Source organism: Olea europaea, chromosome 8 (assembly GCF_002742605.1).
Source record: "Olea europaea var. sylvestris chromosome 8, O_europaea_v1, whole genome shotgun sequence".
In the NCBI taxonomy this organism is placed as follows: Eukaryota; Viridiplantae; Streptophyta; class Magnoliopsida; order Lamiales; family Oleaceae; genus Olea; species Olea europaea.
The window spans coordinates 11287345-11306865 of NC_036244.1; the positions used below are offsets into that span (position 1 = coordinate 11287345).

At 33.4% G+C, this 19521-nt stretch overlaps 1 pseudogene; it reads left to right on the forward strand.

Moving 5' to 3' along the window:
- Positions 1-479: 479 nt before the first annotated feature.
- LOC111398276 lies at positions 480-999 on the forward strand (annotated as a pseudogene).
- The last annotated feature ends 18522 nt before the right edge of the window (positions 1000-19521 follow it).

Genomic DNA, 19521 nt, shown 5'->3' on the forward strand with positions numbered 1-19521 from the left:
TTGGGATTTGGAAATTTATGTTTAGGAAATTAGAATAAATGAAAAAAATTAATTGAGCAGATGTTGGGCTCAATTCAGCCATTTGTACTCTATTTTTTAATAAATCAGAATGCTATGAGGTTATTGAACTTGTATAAGCATGCATTGCAGAACACGAGACAATGGCTGGGATAATTTTTACATTTTAGTGCATACACATATATATTGAACAATTTTTAATATTAATTAATCAAATTTTAATAAACGATCAGGCTATTATGACAGTTGATTGTCGATGGTCATTGGTCAACGGTCAAGTTCCTCCGCCCTAGCTGAACTCTGATGATGGATTCACCCTTGTCAGAGATGATTTAATTTTATTTTGGATTAAACTTGCAAGCTTATGTTTTTCCGATGAGCGGCATTCTGGTCAAAATTTATTATTTTGATTTAAAAAATCTCCTTTGTTTACGATTTCCTGGTTTCAACGTATTTGTCTAATGAAGTCTTCCAAAGAGGCAGGCTATCGAACTCTTGAAGGCCCAATTCTTTGCATCAACAACTGTGGCTTCTTTGGCAGTACAGCCACCATGAATATGTGTTCCAAGTGCCACAAGGACATGGTCTTGAAACAGCAACAGGCTAAACTTGTTGCTTCATCGATTGAGAACGTAGTTAATGGCAGCTCAATGAGCAACGAGAAAGAATCTACTGTTGTTGGTGCTATGGATATGCAAGTTGGAGTAGTGGAATTTAATGGTTGTTCCTGCACAAACATTTTGCAATTTGTTGTCAGGGGAGAGTTTAGAGGTGAAAGAAAAAGAAGGCCTGAACAGATGCTTTGCTTGCCATAAGCATGTGGGTTTAACAGGTTTCAGCTGCAAGTTTCAATGGGGGACTGCTGCTCAAGACACTATAGCCAAAGAAAATCCCGTCATCGCAAGGACGGTGGTAGTGGCTATGAACGACGTCTGCAAAGGTGGAAATGATGGTGGATATGGCGGCGGAAGAAAGGGATGATGCATGTTGGGCTGGGTTATAGGCTGCTGATTTGGATTGTTGTATGGTTTGGAGGATGAAATGGGATGGACATTGGGTTGCTTATATGGAATATATGAATTTTGCAGTGGTTGGGCCTGCTGGAATTATTGGAGCAAGCTAGTGGCTTGGTGTGTTTATTGGGTTGTTTGAGTAATTGGACCAATTATTTAATTGGTTTGATTTTATTGTGGATTGTTATCTTGTGTGGGCTGAAATTTTTTGATTTGGGCCAATGAACAATAAAATTGAGTTTGAGTTGAGGCTCTTATTCTTACGTTGGGCTTTTGTTTTGGTTAATTCTTTGGGTTTTATCATAGTTGGGCTGCATTACTTGGCCAGTTTTTGGACTACTTTATTAACATAAGTTTGGTGATTGTTAAGGTGCATTGTGTGGGTTGATTTATTAGCATAATTTGGGTGACTATAGTAAAATTGGTTGATTAATTTTATTGTGGATTGGAATCTCTTTCTCGGCATTATGCTAAAATTTGGGAAAAATAGTCCTCTACTCAACTTCTTCATCAACAAACTTTGAAGAAGATGACATACAGAATGACTAAAATATGAAGACGAGTAAAGAAATGAGAGTGCAGATCATTGATTTTGGTTGCTTAGGTGATAGGTTGGAGTTTTAGATTCTCAGAGAATGATCTTCTTTGTGCAGTTTTGGATTCTTAGAGGAGGATCATCTTTGAATTTTTTGATGTAGGCCGTTTTGTGGGATTTCTCCCAACTACAGTATCTTGCCTAGCGATATATTACTGAATTTTTGGTTGGTGCAGTGGCATTAGAATTTTTATTGGAACATAAATTATGTGTTCGACTGAGTTTTCCCAACAAATAGAGCTCACTATGCATGTCGGCACACTTCGTGAATTTCATTTAGAAATTTTTCTTAGGGTTGCGAGCTCTCTAGAGTGTCTTTGGAGTGTTCTTGGAGTGGCTTTGAAGTAGTTTTTGGTTGTTTCTGTACTATTTGTTGTTTTTAGTCTATCGTCGTCACTAATTTTCGTAGATAATTGCTCTGATTTGAATTTCTTCTTCATGGGCACAAGTATTGTCTCTGTCGCCAATTCACGATTGTAAATTGATGATTTTAACAGCATGAATTTGAGGGGGAATGCCAATGAGACTGTTGAAGATTATTATTATTATTATTATTATTATTATTATTATTATTATTATTATTATTATTATTATACTTGTACCTAATATAAATAGATTGCTTTTATCATATTTAGTTACGGTTTTAGTTCAAAATAATTGGAGAACTTCTCACATCGAGGGACATCGAGTCTTATTGAGTATATCTAACAATCGTAAACAATATCTTGACCTCATGATCACAAAACTTATAAATCTCACTTGAATTGTTGAACACTACAGGAATTTAATTCTTGATAAGTTCTGAATTAGTTTGATGAAGAAAGAGTTGAAAGTAATATGTCTTGCAATAATATCTCTCAAATTTTGTATTTTTACAATGGAAAGAATGAATTCTATTTATAGGGAACCCACTAAAACCTAATTAAAATGAAATTAAGCCTAAAAGATATAAAAAGGATACCATAAATGAGTTTTAACTAAAATAAAAATGTCTAGGCAAAATTTGAAAAACAAGTATCAAGATTTTGCACTATGCAACTGCATAGGCTTACGGCTTGCGGTGGTATAGACCATTCACATTCATCATCTTGGTATCGATATAAGTACATGTTGCTACTTATACTATGTGGTCGCATGGGCCTTCGATTCAGTTCCCTATTTCGTTGCTTGAATTGTGTTGACCTATCTTGTTTCTTCCTCCATGCCCAATATGAATCTTGTTATTTTGCTTGTTGTGATCGATGTTTCGTTCATCGTAGCTTGAACAAGTAATCCCATGGCTTCCTTGACCTTCTTTTCTTGTGACCTAGCTATTGGTCTTCCATCCACAATCAATGGGTCGTTGTCCTTGCTAGCTCTTATACCATGGTTCTCATCACTAATTGTGTTTGAGTTGCTTGCTGTTAGCCTGTGTAGGTTCATTTTTCGAGGTCAACACTGTTGAAGCAGAAAAAAATTAAATTAAATAAGTGAGACAAGTTTTAATTTTTTGTCAAAAAAATTAGGAAATTCCTAGGGATTAATATTTTGTTTAGTAAAGGACTTGTATCAAGTATTGTCTTTATTGGGCTAAATGATTATCTGGGCCAATTATTCATCGAAGGAGCCCATAATTACAATAAGGAAAATTTTATATCTAGGAGATGTGGGGATTAAAAATAGATTTTTAGTAGCTTTAGATAAAAGTTGACGAAATGTATAGTTGAAAAGTTGTGATTCCCATGAAATTTGTAGTTGAAATTAATTGTTAATTTTCACTTAGATTAAAATCTGAATTTTAATTTTCACCAACTATATATATATATATATATATATTATTTTGTCAGAAATTATCAAATTAATTGATAAAAAATTATTTTTTTGGTCATGAATCAAAAAATTTATAGGTCATAAATTATTTTACAGTCACAAAACAAAAATTTTATAGGTCAAATTAATTCATTTGTCATAAATCTCAAAAATTATCGGACAATTTATTTATTAGGTCATAAATCACAAATTTTATAAATCACAACTCAAATTTTTAGGTCGCATATTATTTATTAGTCATAAGTTCTCGGTCACATATTATTTATAAGATGCAAAATATTTTCTTGGTCACAATTTTATCAAATTATTAGGTCATATATTATTCTTTGATCACAAATCACAAATTTTATAAGTTGTAACTTATTTCATGGTCATAAAACATCCAATTAAATGGTCACAAATTTTCACATTCTTGGTCACAAATTTTCAAATTATTAGTCACAACTTAAGAGTTTTTTAGGTCATACATTATTTATTGATTACAAATTATCTATATCATTGGTCGCCTATTACTTATTAGTCACATATTAATCAATTTATTGATCACAATCAACCAAATAATTTGCGATTACCACCACCATAGCCGTTGACGCCAAAACACCATTTCGCTAGTATCGCCAACATCACCATCACCCACTACCACCTAAAACACCACCAAAATATTAGATCCAAAATTATCACATTCACCGTCACGACCACCACAACCACAGATTGGGACCCAATTTTCCCCAGATCTCCTATCATTCATAGATGACGCGAGGGTCAACACTCAGATCTAATGTACATAGGTCATCCCTCACGCGCGCTGCAGTAGCTTTATTGAGCCGCCTCCACCATCACACCACTACCAAGTCCCCATCTCTACTCTACCACAACCATAATCCCTACAAAAAAATTCCCAAATTTGTTGCTGACACAATCACCACCACCTCCTCAAATCTATTATCTCCACCACCTTTACCACAATATAACAATCAACATCACTCCAAACAAATGAAGAAAATAAAGGAGAAAGGCTAGGTTAAGAGATCAGAAAAGATGGGCTAGGGTAGGGTCAAAAGATGGTCCCTATGATTGATCATATCGTTGTGCTATAGTTCCTCAACGCCCCATAGCCACAGTACTTCCGCACAATAGTCAAGCAGCAGTGTCATAACCCACTTCATTCATCTTTTATTTTATCTAATTGGACTTGTATTATAAGTGGGCTAGCCCAAAACCCTTTATTCTTAAGGTCGTTCTATATGATTTTGTTGGAAGACGATGAAGGGGGAATTGATTCGTGTCTTGTTGCTGCTAACTCTCCTCTTCCTCTGGTTTCTGCCTCCTCTTGTTTGTTTCTCCTTTTATTCTTCTTCTTTGGAATTCCTTATCTTTTCTTACTTTTCTAAGTCTCCCATCTTCTTTACCTCTATCATTGCTGAATTTGCTTCTCTCTTTCCTCCATTGATTTGACCTCCACTTTCCCTATTCCTTTTTTTCTTCTTCATGGTTAGGTGTCTCAATTGCTCAGTTCTTTTCTGAATTTGTCTTCATTTCTCCGTCTCTGCTTCTTAGCTGATATATCTCTTCTCTTTTATATGTCATTTACTTGTAATTTCCTCCATTGTAATAGAATTATCAATTAAGGAAATGAATGTACTGGTTTATGTTCTTTAGTTGGAGTAATTACAATTTATATTCTGCATCTTGAGTTATAGCTACTTGTTATTGGTTGACTTCTATAGAAACTGACCTTCAACCATAACAAATGGTATCAAAGCAGCTACAATCCTTGGGTGTCTCTCGATTGGATAGCATAATGGAAGAAATCAATCGGAAGCATGAACTATTGATTTCAATGATGACTAAAATTATTGAGGCTAAATCAGCCTCCCAAGATTCGTCCAACCATTACACAAAAATAGCCGAGCCTTCTGAAAAGCAAATGGAAGATTCAGATTCTAAACTGGAAGGGAACTGGGTTTCCTATTTTGAACCGGAAGAGAAACTGTTGAAGCAAGTCAGTTCTTCCGATTTGAACAGAGACGATGATTTAATTGTTGCAGTTACGAAGCATGTTGTTGAGTTAGAAACTATTGTTGAAAGTAGTTTTGAGAAGTTGGAATCTGATTTAGGTGTTGAGAAGGATGAAAAAAACTTCAATGCGAGAATGTATTAGTTCCGGGTAGTGATTATAAACAATTGAATGACACTGTTACTGATATGGATAAAATTGTATGATAAATTTGGGGCAGATTGGGAAAAGTGGGTGTTGAATGTGAAAGCTTACAGCGGCGGTTATCAATTTTTTCAATGAACACCCTCTCATCAAGTTCGAATAGTACAGTCCCTCGGACAATCAAACACCAGCTTTCATGCAAGGATGAAATTGAAGAGAGGACAAGCCCTTGCAAGGCCATTTGTCCCTTATCCGTTCCCAATGAAATTAGAGAGAGGAGCTCTCTAAAAATCAATCAGCAATTGAGGATCCTCTGTAAACTGGAGTATAGGAAAATAGTTTTAATACTTAGTTACATTGGAAGGCAAAATTGTAAAGGATAACCTTGAATGGCACAACTGAGATTTTTTAAGTATGAAAGAGGCCTCGATGATATTTTTCGAGGCTGTCATTTGGAGTAAATATGGGAAGCACTCTTGTTATGAGATAGATCGATGCCAGTTTTTTGACAGGGGTTTTGAGAAGACTCATCTATATTTTTGTCACTTTTTTCGGGGTGGAAGTTATTAGTTCAAGGGTGCATATTTGAACACTATTGGAACTTATCTACAAAGGGTATCAGGAGATGAAAATGTGTTGATTGTCAAATTTCTATAAGAGGGCATGTGTGGCACTGATAAGGAAGGAATTCTTGTTGGTCTAAGACGTGTCTAATTTTTCGTATTCAAAGATGAGTGTAGAGAGAAAAAGAAAACCGAATGAATGTGGAGGAAAAAGCTACTGAATGTGCTCTAAAATGCTGCTTTGTTCGTTTTTAGTCTTTGTACCCTTGTAGTCAGGATGAATTTTATATTTTGTCTAGTGGAAGATTAGCGAAACAAGATCCTTATCTACGCACATATACATGGTCTTGACGATGAAAAAAATACATGACCAGATTTTCCTTGATCCTGTCAAAGATTATAAAGCCTCAAGTTGGTATAAGCTTCCAGTTGAACTTTCTAGGATGCTGGTGGAAAACGCTGGGATTAAAGATGGAGTTCTTATATTAGAAGTTGATATTGGTAGGCTTTCAACTCCTACAGAATTTACAGCAAAGTATTTCAACATAAACATTATAAACAAGGTGGCTAAGAAAAACCAAGAAGATGAGATGAATGAGACATATGCTACCTTGCCCTACTTAATCCAAGGATGGTGAAAAGAATGAGGTAGCTACTAACAACATACAAAGAAGGCATCCCGACTTTGAACTTTGAGGACAAGGTTAATTTAAGGGGAAGCCTCCACTTTTCTTTACCTCTATCATTGCTGAATTTGCTTCTCTTTTTCCTCATCTGATTCTGACCTCCACTTCCCCTATTCCTTTTTTCTTCTTCATAGTTAGGTGTCGTAATTGCTCAACTCTTTTCTGAATTTGTCTTCATTTCTCTGTCTCTGCTTCTTAGCCGATATATCTCCTCTTTTATATATGTCATTTATTTGCAATTTCCGGCATTGTAATAGAATCATCAATTAAGGAAATGAATGTGTATGTTTATGTTCCTCAATTGGAGTAATTACAATTTATAATCTATATCCTGAGTTATAGCTGCTTGTTATTGGTTGACTTCTATAAAAATTGAGCTTCAACCGTAACAAGTAGCACCTCAACATCTTTCGTCGCACAGTACCATGTTGACACGGTGCTACTAACTGCACAATAACAGCAATGTTTAGCAATTTCTGGTGACCTGTCATTTTGAATTGTGATCTCCAAAATTCTGGTAACCTATATTTTGACGTTACATTAACAATTTCTATGGGCTATTGCGTTTCCAGTTGATAACAAGGAACATTACATATTTAATGTGTTTAAAAGATACAATTTAAAATTAAGACATACGTTTTAAAATTTCGAAATTATGTCACAATTAAATTTTATTAATTAAATAAATAATTAAAAATATTTTATTAATTAAATATATTAATATCAAAATATTATACAGTTTATAGTCTCAATTATACACTAATCACAATAATAGAATATAACAGTCGTAAATCACAAATTTTATAGATCACAACTTATTTATCAATCATAAATGATCAAATTAATTGGTTACGTATTATTTTTTCGATCATAAATCAAAAATTTTATTGGTTACAACTTATTATCGATCACAAATTATCAAAATAACAGGTACGTATTATTTATTGATCAAGATTCACAAATTTTATGGGTTTCAATTTATCTTACGATGAAAAATTATCAAATAAATTTGTTGCAACTTAACAAATTGTAAGTCACGTACAAATTTAATCGTAATCTCACAATTTTTAGGTTATATATTATATATTGATCATAAATTATATATTTTATCGATCATATATTCCTTATAGATCGTAAATTGATTAATTTATTTGTTATAATGATCTATATAATTGGTCACAAGCACTTTTTATTCTAACTCCTACCCCATTGGCACCAACAGGTCGCCACTCTACCTCACCACCATGGCTAGCACCACTACCTCCTACAATGCCACAATCGTGACTACCACCATCTCACCACAACCACTAGCATCACCAACATCTGCACCACTGTGACTGTACCTCCAATGCACCATAACCATGAACACCACCATTGCCTGCACTATCATTACCTCACCATCACCATTTGCAAAATACCAAAAAAAATTCGGCTAAGCAACAGATCGGATCAGAGAAGGGGAGGAAGAAACCAACCCCAAAACTTCATCATCACTGCTCTCAGAGTGATGTTGCAGGCAACTACAATCGCCATTGCGGTGGTCTCTTGGGGGGGGGGGGGTGGGGGAGAAGTGAGATAGGAGAGGATATAAAGAGAGAAGGGAAAGGATATAAAGAGAACATAGAGTAAAAGTGATTAGAGGTGGGTAAGTATGTGGATTAATTTAATTTGATAATATTAAAAATTTTAATTATCACCTGATTTTCTAACAAAAGAGCATTTAAACTTGATTTTTGAATTGAAAGCTAAGATCACACGTTGGTGTAATTTCTACTAATATCAATTGATACCAAAAATTCCTTTAATTAATATTTAGGTTTGCAATTTCTACAATAATACTGCATTGACTTCTATTGTTTTCGAAATATTTTTTGGCTTTGGCATACAGTGACAGAATTGTTATATGATATTGCTAGCTGATGTTAATTTGAAAGAACATTTAGATTTATAACATCTACACATCTCTGCTTATATCTATAATTATTTGATTGATTGTCTATTTATTTTAAGTTTTAACATGGACGCTATAACTCATCCACGATTATAGAGAGATTGATGAAGATTAAGTCTTCATCATTAATATTAATCATTATTTTTTAATTTAGTTTTTATCTAAAATTAGTCTTATGAAGATTGAGTTTCCATCATGAATTTTAGTCATTAATTTTAGTTTTAATTTTAATCTTTATCTTAGTTTAGTCTTTCTCTAGTTCTAGTTATTCATTTAGATAATGGTTGTAAGTTTTAATGGCAATTAGTGGTTTTTTAAATTGAATAAAATAGATCTTGGAGTTTTTCAGTCTCTTAAATTTTCGGTATTTTGATATTTCAAATCGACAACTCCAAATTGCATTTATTCATCCAAGAATCAAACATTTTTTGATATCTAGATCTCTGATATTCTTAGGAAATAATAGAAACTAGAAGGTGATCTTTGATATATTCATTTGAAATCAATGACATTTCGATAGCATGTTCATTTATTTATTTCTATCGCTTTTGTACCTAAATCAGTTGATATTAGAATGAGGTTCGTGTTAGTGAAATCTAATGACGGATATTCTATTTTTGGACTTTTAGCTTATTTCAATAATTCGAAGGTGGAAAAATTTTTGGATTTCAATTATTACGATCCCACAATCCTCGACGAATAAATTGAAAAGTTCTTAGATTTGGGTGCTGACCAGAGCTATGGACCTTTGGTTTTAATTGAAGAGATTGAAGCTATTTCGACTTGATAATGTCAAATCCAGTAATGTTCCACTTTTCTGTAACGAGTCACATGTCGAAATTTTCAAAGAATTGTCTAAGAAATTCAAGAAAGAAAAATTCAATATGACAACTAGAGATGCCAATAAACCATGCTTTCGTTCAAGGATGTGTCTAAAAACATGACAAATTTTGGGAGTGAGGGGCAACTATGTCCTCGGTTTAGAAACAACGTTTTCTATTTTTACATTGAAAAAATATAGTCGACTGAGCATGAAATTGCTATTCATGTCATGATGGATATGCAACTTTTAATGAAATTGGACGAAGCAGCTAATTAGTGTTTCATAGAGTTATCAAATAGATCGTCATTGTTACTGAAAATTGGATGAAGAACATAATGCAAGATTCAAGAAAGGATCTTTGTCAAACATAGGAGAGCCTTCACCCTTAATTTTAGTCATTATCTTTAATTTTTGGTTTTTATCTAAATTTAATTTTGATGGAGATTGAGTCTTCATCATTAATTTTAGTCATTATTTTTAAGTTTAGTCTTTATCTATATTTTAGTTATCTATAATATATTAAATATCATATAAAATGATAATCATTTTTTGGACGATTTTAACCTTACTATAATTTATTTATTTCAATAATATCTTACTTTTTGCTTTACAATATTTAATAAATACTACAAAATCCTTGTTATATATTAATTTCGTGTTATTAAGTCTCAATTAATTATCTATAACATATTAAATATCATATCAAGTGATAATCATCTTTTAAATGATTTAACGTACTACAATTTAATTATTTTAATAATATATTACTTTCGTTTTCAATGTATAATAAACACTACAAAATCATTGTCATATACTCCTCGTCCCACTTATATGCTTGTTTTGTTTTTCACATAGATTAAGAAATCTTATTGAATGTTCTTGAAAAAAAATTGTCAATAACTTTCTTAATTTACCCTTATTTATATTTCTATAATTTCAAGATTAAGTGAAAAAATTGGTTATAACTAGGGTAATTAAATAATGGTATATTTATAAATGAACGAAACAAAACAAGCTCAATAAAGAATCAGGACTATATAATTGGAAAAAGAAAATAAGAAAAGTAAGCTTATATAATTTTGTGTTATTAATTCTCAATTAATTAACATTCACATTATTTTGGACTAATGAATCTTGACTCGATAAATTTTGTTCTATATGAATCTAAAATTATTATAGATGAATTTATTTCTATTCATATATCTAAAAATTTTAAAGGTTGTTTAGATCCATGTATTAAAACTTAATTCTTATGTACCAAATGTAGTAATAAAGTTGCACATTTGTAATATTTCATCATTTAAAAAAAAAAAAATTGAATCATAGAAGTTGAGTTTTGAAAGTAGAATTTTTCTCTTAAATTTTATTTTCTTTAATTCGTTTGAGACTTATCAAATCTTCCCAACAAATTGATATCAAATGCTAATTTTACAGCACTTATAAAGTATTTGAGAATAATGCACAATGTACGTTCAACTTTGATTAGTTGCTTTAAATAAGGGTTTTAACCCTTATTGACAATTAGTGATTTTTAAATTGAAATAAAATAGACAAAAAATTTCAATATATAAATTCTCGATATTTCATATTTAAAATCAATGAGTTTAAATTCTTTTATTGTGAGCAAATCAAAGAGTTTTCAATAACTAGAGTTTTTGGTATTCTCAAGAATAAACAAAAATTAGAAGGTAATTGTAGTATTTGTTTTGAATATATGAAACTTCGATACCTTGTTCATTTTATTTATTTCTACGCTTTTGTGCCTCGTTGAAAAGACAAGAATAAAATGAGAGAATAAGAGAAAAAAATAGGAAGAGTCAAAACTAAAGCGTATATTTCACTATAATAATAACACCCATATAGATTCATATGGCACGTCACTAGTACTTGACATAATATGAGTATCGATACTCATTAGATGATTCTTATATATATACTGCACAATAATTGTCTTTTTAAAAACCTATTTAATATCGAAAAAAAGAAAACAAATAACTATAACAATTTTGGTATAATAAATAATTATCTTATTAAATCCTTCCCAAGAAAATTCAATGGGACAAAACTAGAACAAAGGGGTAAAAAGTACAAGTACTCATGGTTTCAATAAATGAAAATCATTGTCTTAACCCATTGAATTTTTTATACATCAATGTCTTTATTATCACTGTTCTAATGAAATATGTTTTATTGTTGTAAACTTTAAGTAATATTATCTTCATACAAGATATTTTATCAGTTTTACATAACTATGGTAACATAATGGTTCGGTAAAAAGAAAATCTTCTTTTTGTTCTCTTTAGGAGTCTCTAATAAAAAAATATTATTTTGAATGTAAATATCTTGTAGGTTATAAATATTCATTATAGAGTAATGCTACATGGCTCGCGTGGATGACCACACACACACATTTGGGTTGGGGATTATTTTATTCACATGGGACCCACGCATTTCATGTGAGGGCACGATCATTGGGATGTCATCCGTGATGATCAGTTGCATTCCCCTTCATTATATAAAAAATATGCCTCATTAAGCTTTTGTCTGGAAGCCATTTTGAAGAAATTTTTTGGTCAAAATAAAGCTGTAATACATTGTTTTGTTAGAGGAAATCCGTTGTTTTTTACTAAATTAAGTGAAATTAGCAATTTGCCCTCCATAAAATGACAATTTTGCTAATTTGCAATACAACCTTGCTTCTTGTCCAGGGTTGGATGGCACCCCTGTTATCCCCCTGTCCCAATCCTGGACATATGGCTTTTTTCTTTGCAATATGTGCAGTTAATAATTACCATAAAAGTGGACCCTCCTACTTGTCAAACGATAAAAATGTATTAAAATCTGCCCAAATGGATCCCAGACACCCGTTAAATCCTTATTAGAAAAAACTTGCGAAAAAATTAAAAAAAAAGTACATTATTTTTTTTGTTTATGCTACAAAAATAGTAAGAAAACCGGTGGGACAATTTAGTAGGCCAAGGTTTGATCCCCATTTTTGGAGTAAATTGTATTTTAGAATAGTTATTTTTTTGAAGAATGTGTATTTAAAAAGTAAAAAAAAAATTAAATTTATCTTTAAAATTATTTTATTGAAAAATATAGTTGAAGATGAGTTTTGACAAAATGTATTTTTTTTTTTTTAAAAAAAAAGTAAGAAAACCGGTGGGACAATTTAGTAGGCCAAGGTTTGATCCCCATTTTTGGAGTAAATTGTATTTTAGAATAGTTATTTTTTTGAAGAATGTGTATTTAAAAAGTAAAAAAAAAATTAAATTTATCTTTAAAATTATTTTATTGAAAAATATAGTTGAAGATGAGTTTTGACAAAATGTATTTTTTTTTTTTTTAAAAAAAGAAGTTTTTCTCTTAATTCTTCCCTTTATTTTATATTTGAATCAAGTGTAAAGGATGTAATCGCTTGACATGAAATTGAAATTTGAGGGCACAATGCTAGATATTTTTGTAGAAATGCAAGAGCCCGCTTCCCCATGAGTATAAAATTCGGCAGGGATCACATCATACGAGCACACACATCGATCATGTTTTTGTTTAATTATTTAATCGGTGGAGTGGAACGGGTCAACTTTCAGAATGATATTTGGTAGGCTGATTGGAGGCGATAAACGTTTCCGCTCAGTCGTCAGACCCGTGATCATCGTATTCTTCTGCCGGTTATTGATTCAAGTATAGCCAGATCGTTTAGTCAATCTGGATGACTGCTTACGTTCCAAATTTAATATTTCTATTTTTTTTACTATTTTAATAATATTTTTTTGTAAATTAATAAAAATTAAAACACAATACAAACCAACAGTTGAACACAAATTTGTGGAATGAAAACGCTCAATATTTGTTGAGTAGCATCTCATCGATTTTATTTTAGTCTTTTATTCTATAAATTTAAGTAGTATTTTTTTCATTGTCATCTAAATTTAATTTCCTCATTTTTTTCCTTTTGTCGAGTGTAGTTGGTTGTTAAAATTATTTTGAGTAATAATTTTTTTCCGTCATATATACATGTAGGTGGTGGTGAACACAATTTGATTTAGATGGTTTGCACTAAATTTCAAACCAAGTCATTTAAGAAGGTTTGAATTTTTTCAAACAAAATCGAATAACTTTTTTCGATTTGATTTGATTTAAATCCAAGATTTAACAAAGAAAAAATAACACATATCGAACAAGTTAAATTATTAATATTAGTTTAAAATATCACATTAAAATATAAAGATGTTATCATTACAAATATTTTAAACAAAAGTTCTACACTTCTAATTATTACAATGCAATAAAACAATGTAGTTTAGTTCTAACTTCTTAATCGTTACTAATTAATGCAATATCTTCATTTGTAACACATGATTCATTCTCTACATAAAAATAAAAATATATCTAATGTATTAATTAGATATAACTAAATTGTACAAAATAACTAATAAAAGAAAATGAATAAAAAGGTGAAATACAAGCTTTCTTTGAGTCATCCACTACTTTTATCTAATCTAAATATTGAAGAATTTTCCATAGATTTTTTGTTACTATGCCAATTCCATTAGACTTCCTGATCTACTTCCTATTATCTCCAAAATCAACTGACTCCATCAGCTTTTCGATCTTCTACAATTGTCTCTTCTAAATGGATTCTCAAGAATCATCAATTCTTGTTCTTCTTCCTATGCTTGTAGTCCAACTTTCCTCAATCTTCAGTAGTTTCTGAAATTTCAATTGAGAAAGTACCTTCCTTCACTACAACAGAAGTAGCTTTTTACGACATTCATTTACGGCGTATATATAAAGCATGCCTTAAAAACAAACTATTTATGACATGTATTAAATGTGTGCCACAATAGTTAAATTGCTCAAAGTATTTATAGCATATATTTTTAGCATGCCGTAAAAGTTGAATATCTACGACATACATATTGGGCACGCCGTAAAAGCTAACTATTTACGGTATGCATATTGGCAAGCCGTAAAAAATGCCCACTTTTTGATCTTAAAATTTATTTTATTTTTTTCCTTCCCCCACATTTTCTTTTCCTTACCTTTTCTTTCTTGTTCTTTTTTCTTTCATTTTTTCTTCTTTACATTTTCTTTCTTTCCTCTATGCTTTTCTCTTCTTCTTTCAGCAAAACCCTTGCCCTCTCCTTTCAACCTCTCTATTAGCAATCGTCCATTCAATCAACCATCTGCCGTATTTGACCCAAACCCTTTTCCGAATTCCCCTTTTTAAATCTCTTAAAATTATCCCCAATCACCTGTAGTTGCTGATTGTCGTTGTCGTTGTCGCTTTATCTCTTCTCCAAATCTAGGTAATTTGACAATGTCATAAATGCTTCACTGCTCAGTATTCTATGTTTATCTCCAACATTTGGAAGGTTTCTCCATTTCATGATCAAAATAAGGTTGTTGGTGTGTGAAATTTCAAATATACGCTACTGTTTACGGGTGAATGCTTTTGTTTAGCGGGTACATGTCCTGTTTATCATAATAAAATTGATTACTTGTAGATGAGGTGGAATTAGGGATGTCAACGAGTTGAATCGAGTTGAGTCCGAGCCTAAAAGTTTAGGCTCGGGCTCGGCTCAGTTAAAACCGTTGACCTTTTTTGCGAGTCAGAGCCGAGTTGAGCTTTTGCTCGACCAAAAAATTTTGGTTCGGCTCGAGCCGGGCAGGCTCCTGCCCTTTAAATTTGCTTTTTTAAAGGCAGGCAGAATTTTACCTTGCTGCCTCTTTTTCTTATCTTTTTTTTAATAAAAGCTCGCGGGCTGGCGCGGCCCATGTCCCCAAAATGGGGCTCGGCCTGAGCCTCAGCTTGGTTGCTCCGAGCCACAACTCGGGCTGCGGGCCGCCCGAGTCAGCAAGCATTTTTGACACCCCTAGGTGGAATGGTGGATGGAAACATTGATTGCTTTTTGAAATTGTTGGTAGAATTGCTAGTTTTTATTTGATTCTTTTTCTCTATTCATCTTCTTTTCGTGTCTCTATGATGAATTTTTCTTTTTTCGATATTTGAGATTTTGAACACCAATTTAGTTTTGCTTATTATCTCGTGTATGTAGGAAGGATATGGACATGTCATAATTTATTGATTTGATTGTGCTCGTGAGGGAGGCATTTGCTGTGATTAACAACCCGTTTTTGAGCTAGAGGGATCCATTGATTTGGTAGTATTGACCCAAAACTTATGGAAGGAGAGTTAGCAACATGAAGGTGAAATCCTCCTGCACATTACTTAGAATTGTTGGATCTTTTAAGATAAAAAAAGAAAGAAAGAGAACGATATGACTCAGTAGCCGAGCCCGACGAAGGCAAGTACGAGACAAGACCTGTTGATAGTCGATGGCGGACCGATGACGCAATCGAAGATGAGACGAGTCAACGAGTCGATGGGATTGCTCGTCAAGGCAACGATTGAAGACACCATGTCCGGGATTCAAAATGGAGCAACTTTCATGTTCAGGTCGAAGGCCAAATCAACTTGAATCAATTTAATATCGAAGACCGAAATCGGAGGGAAATTTTAAGTGCACAGGCATACATGCTCGCGGTCGCACGGTGGTCTACTGAAGCTCAAAAGAGGCATTTTGTTTGAACCATGCGACCGCATGAAATTGCACAGTGCGGTCGCATAGGCCAATTTGTGGACGAATTTCCTATTTTTGGTATTTTTCCATATTTTGTTAGATTTTGATTCTTTTCCATACTTTGAGAATTATGCTCGAGTTTTGCATGATTTTTACCTAGTTTTTAGGTTTAGTATAAATAGAAGTTTTCATTCAATTGTAAGAACAACTTTTGACATATTTGATATTGAATTAAAGTGAAGCGTATTGTCTTCTCTTCATCGTTCTTTATTGAACAACTTCGAACTTATCAAGTGTTCACTTGTGACGTTCAAACAATCGGATTTAATTTTTGAATTGCATGATCAAGGGATTTTTCAAGCGTTGTTCTTGTCGATTTTTTTGTTCGACTTTCTTTTGGATTAATCCTAAACTTTTGGATTAATTTGGTTTTCTTGGGTTCGTCAATCTCGTTGTGGGTTTCATAGTCAACGTTGTTACGGGGTTCGCATCAGTTGATATCAGAGCCAGGTTCCAAATTAATTGAAAGTTATATCTTTTCGTTACTTGTTAGGTCTTTTTTTGTTTTCTTCATTTTTTCCAATTTCTATTGACGTTCCTCGTGTCGTTAAGTCTTTTTATTTCTTTTTCGTCGTTCTCGTGTTCTTCGTCGTTTGAGTCATTCTTGTGTCGTTAAATTATCGTCAATTTAAATTCATTGAGTTGTTGGTAGTTTAATCACATTTCTTTACAAAAGGTCAAAAAAAAGTATTGTTCATCGTACGGTTACTGTTCATCCGTACAGTACACAAAAAAAAGTTGATATTATTATTTCTTGTTTTTACTATCAACACAAAAACAACTCTCGAATTGTGTGATTTGGGCTATTCCATTGTGTCAATTCTTCACTTTACTATTGAGTCTATTTACATATTCTTGTCCAAACAATCATCTATTCCACCTAATTCAATTCCTTGAGTCTCGTGGTTCTTGGTTATTATTTGGTTTGTTGAATTCCCGATAAAACACTTGATTTAGTTTACTTGGTTCTTTGAAGTGCTTGGAGGGAGACTTTGAGTGGTAAGAGGCCGAGTGGTGAGTTTAATAGAGGGAAAAGCCATATTGAGTGTTTTCGAGTGATATATTTGTGAGGCATATAAATTTGTGTGACATGATGTCGGAAAGAGAAGGTTCTAACTCAAGTCGAAACGGCAATGACAACAATGCACCGGAGGACATGATGCGGAGGTTTGAACGGGTACTTGGTGATGTTAGGGAAAAGGTAGATAGACAAAGGGAATGGATGACGCAAATAGGTACCACAATCGCTAATCTTAGCCAGGGACGAGTAGAGATGTCTAATGCTAGTGGGCCGGGTAGGCGTGAATCTAGGAGAGGAAGGCAGAATGAGTATCGTAGCGATGATGATTATTTTGATGAAAATGACATTAATATGGGTTGAGCGAGGCATATGGGCAATAGAATGGAAAGAAGGGGTAAAAATAACTTGGGAGATGAAGTAGATGGAAATTTGGGGAGTATTAAAATGACTATTCCGCAATTTAAGGAGAGAAGCGATCCGGAAGCATATTTAGAGTGAGAAATGAAGATTGAGATGATTTTTGAGTGCTATAATTATTCGGAGGAGAAAAAGGTAAAATTGGCGGTGCTTGAGTTTGTGGATTACACGATATCTTGGTGGGATCAAGTACTTACATCATAGCGTGGGGGTCGGGAAATGCCAATTAGCACTTGGGATGAGTTGAAGGCGTTGATGAGGAGGAGGTTTGTTCCGAATCACTATTGTAGGGAAATCCATCAAAAATTGCAAGATTTGTATCAAGGGTCGAAAAGTGTAGAGGATTATCACAAGGAGATGAAAATTCTTATGATTCGGGCTAATGTGGAGGAAGATCGGGAAGCTACCATGGCACAGTTCTTAAATAGGTAAAATTGGGATATTACAAACGTTTTAGAGTTGCAACACTATGTGAAAATCGAGGACATGTTACATGTGGCAATAAAGGTTGAGAGACAATTGAAGAGGAAGGGGACGTCTAGGCAACTGTTGGGTACTTCGAATTCTAATTCAGCATGGAAATCGAAGTGGGATGACAATAACAAAAATAGGGTTGTACCTAGAGGTAAAAGTGATTGGCAAAATGGTAAGGATGAAAACGCTAGCAAACCAATATCAAAACCGGAGGCACAACCGTCGTGCAATCGGGACATCAAATGTTTTAGGTGTTTGGAAACAAGGCATATTGCTTCTCAATGCCCAAACAAACGGGCAATGGTGTTCCGGGATAATGGGGAGATAATGAGCGATAGTGATGGCGAGTTTGATGACATGTTGGTGTTGGAAGATGTTAGTGAAGAAGAAAAAGTTGAAGGGCCAGTTGGAGATCTACTAGTCACGAGACGAGCTCTTACTACTCATGTCAAAGCAGATGACTTGGAGTTGCAACGGGAGAACATTGTCCACACTCGATGTCACGTCAATAATACGGTATGTAGTGGTAGTTGCACTAATGTAGCTAGCGTGTCTCTTGTAGAAAAGTTAGGTTTTACATTGTTGAGACACCCAAGAGCTTATAAATTGCAATGGTTGAATGAGAGTGGCGAGGTGAGAGTGAATCAAAGAGTGTTAATTAATTTGTCAATTGGGAGTTATAAGGATGAGTTAGTGTGTGATGTGGTGCCAATGCAAGCGGAACATATTTTATTGGGGCGACCATGGCAATACGATAGGAAGGCTATGCATGATGGGTACAAAAATCGATATAGTTTCATTAAGGATGGAAAGACCATTACTCTTGTGCCATTAACACCGGCGCAAGTCTATGAGGACCAATTAAAATTGAGAAGTGAGGAAGAGAGGAGAGCCAAGGAGTTAAAAAATGAGAGAAAGCGGTGAGTTAGAGAAAAAGAGAGAAAATGTTGAGATAGCTACTAAAGAGAAAAAGAGAGAGCAATCACAAGAGAGAAAAGAAGATAGTATTTCGAGAGAAGAGAGAAAACACGAGGAAATTTCTTTGCAAAAGAGAGTGATTTGAAGAGGGCGGTAGTTGAGAGAAAAGAGATGATCTTGTCTATTTATAAGGAATCACTCCTCAATTTTGAGGAAACTAACAAACCCCTCCCTAGTTTGGCTAAGTTTTTGTTGCAGGAATTCGACGATGTATTTCCGGAGGATGCACCAAGTGAATTGCTGCCTATTCAAGGCATTGAACATCAAATTGACTTCATACCCAGAGCTGTCATTCCAAATCGACTGGCTTATCTAAGTAATCCCGATGAGACTAAGGAGCTTCAAAGGCAAGTGGAGGAGTTGAT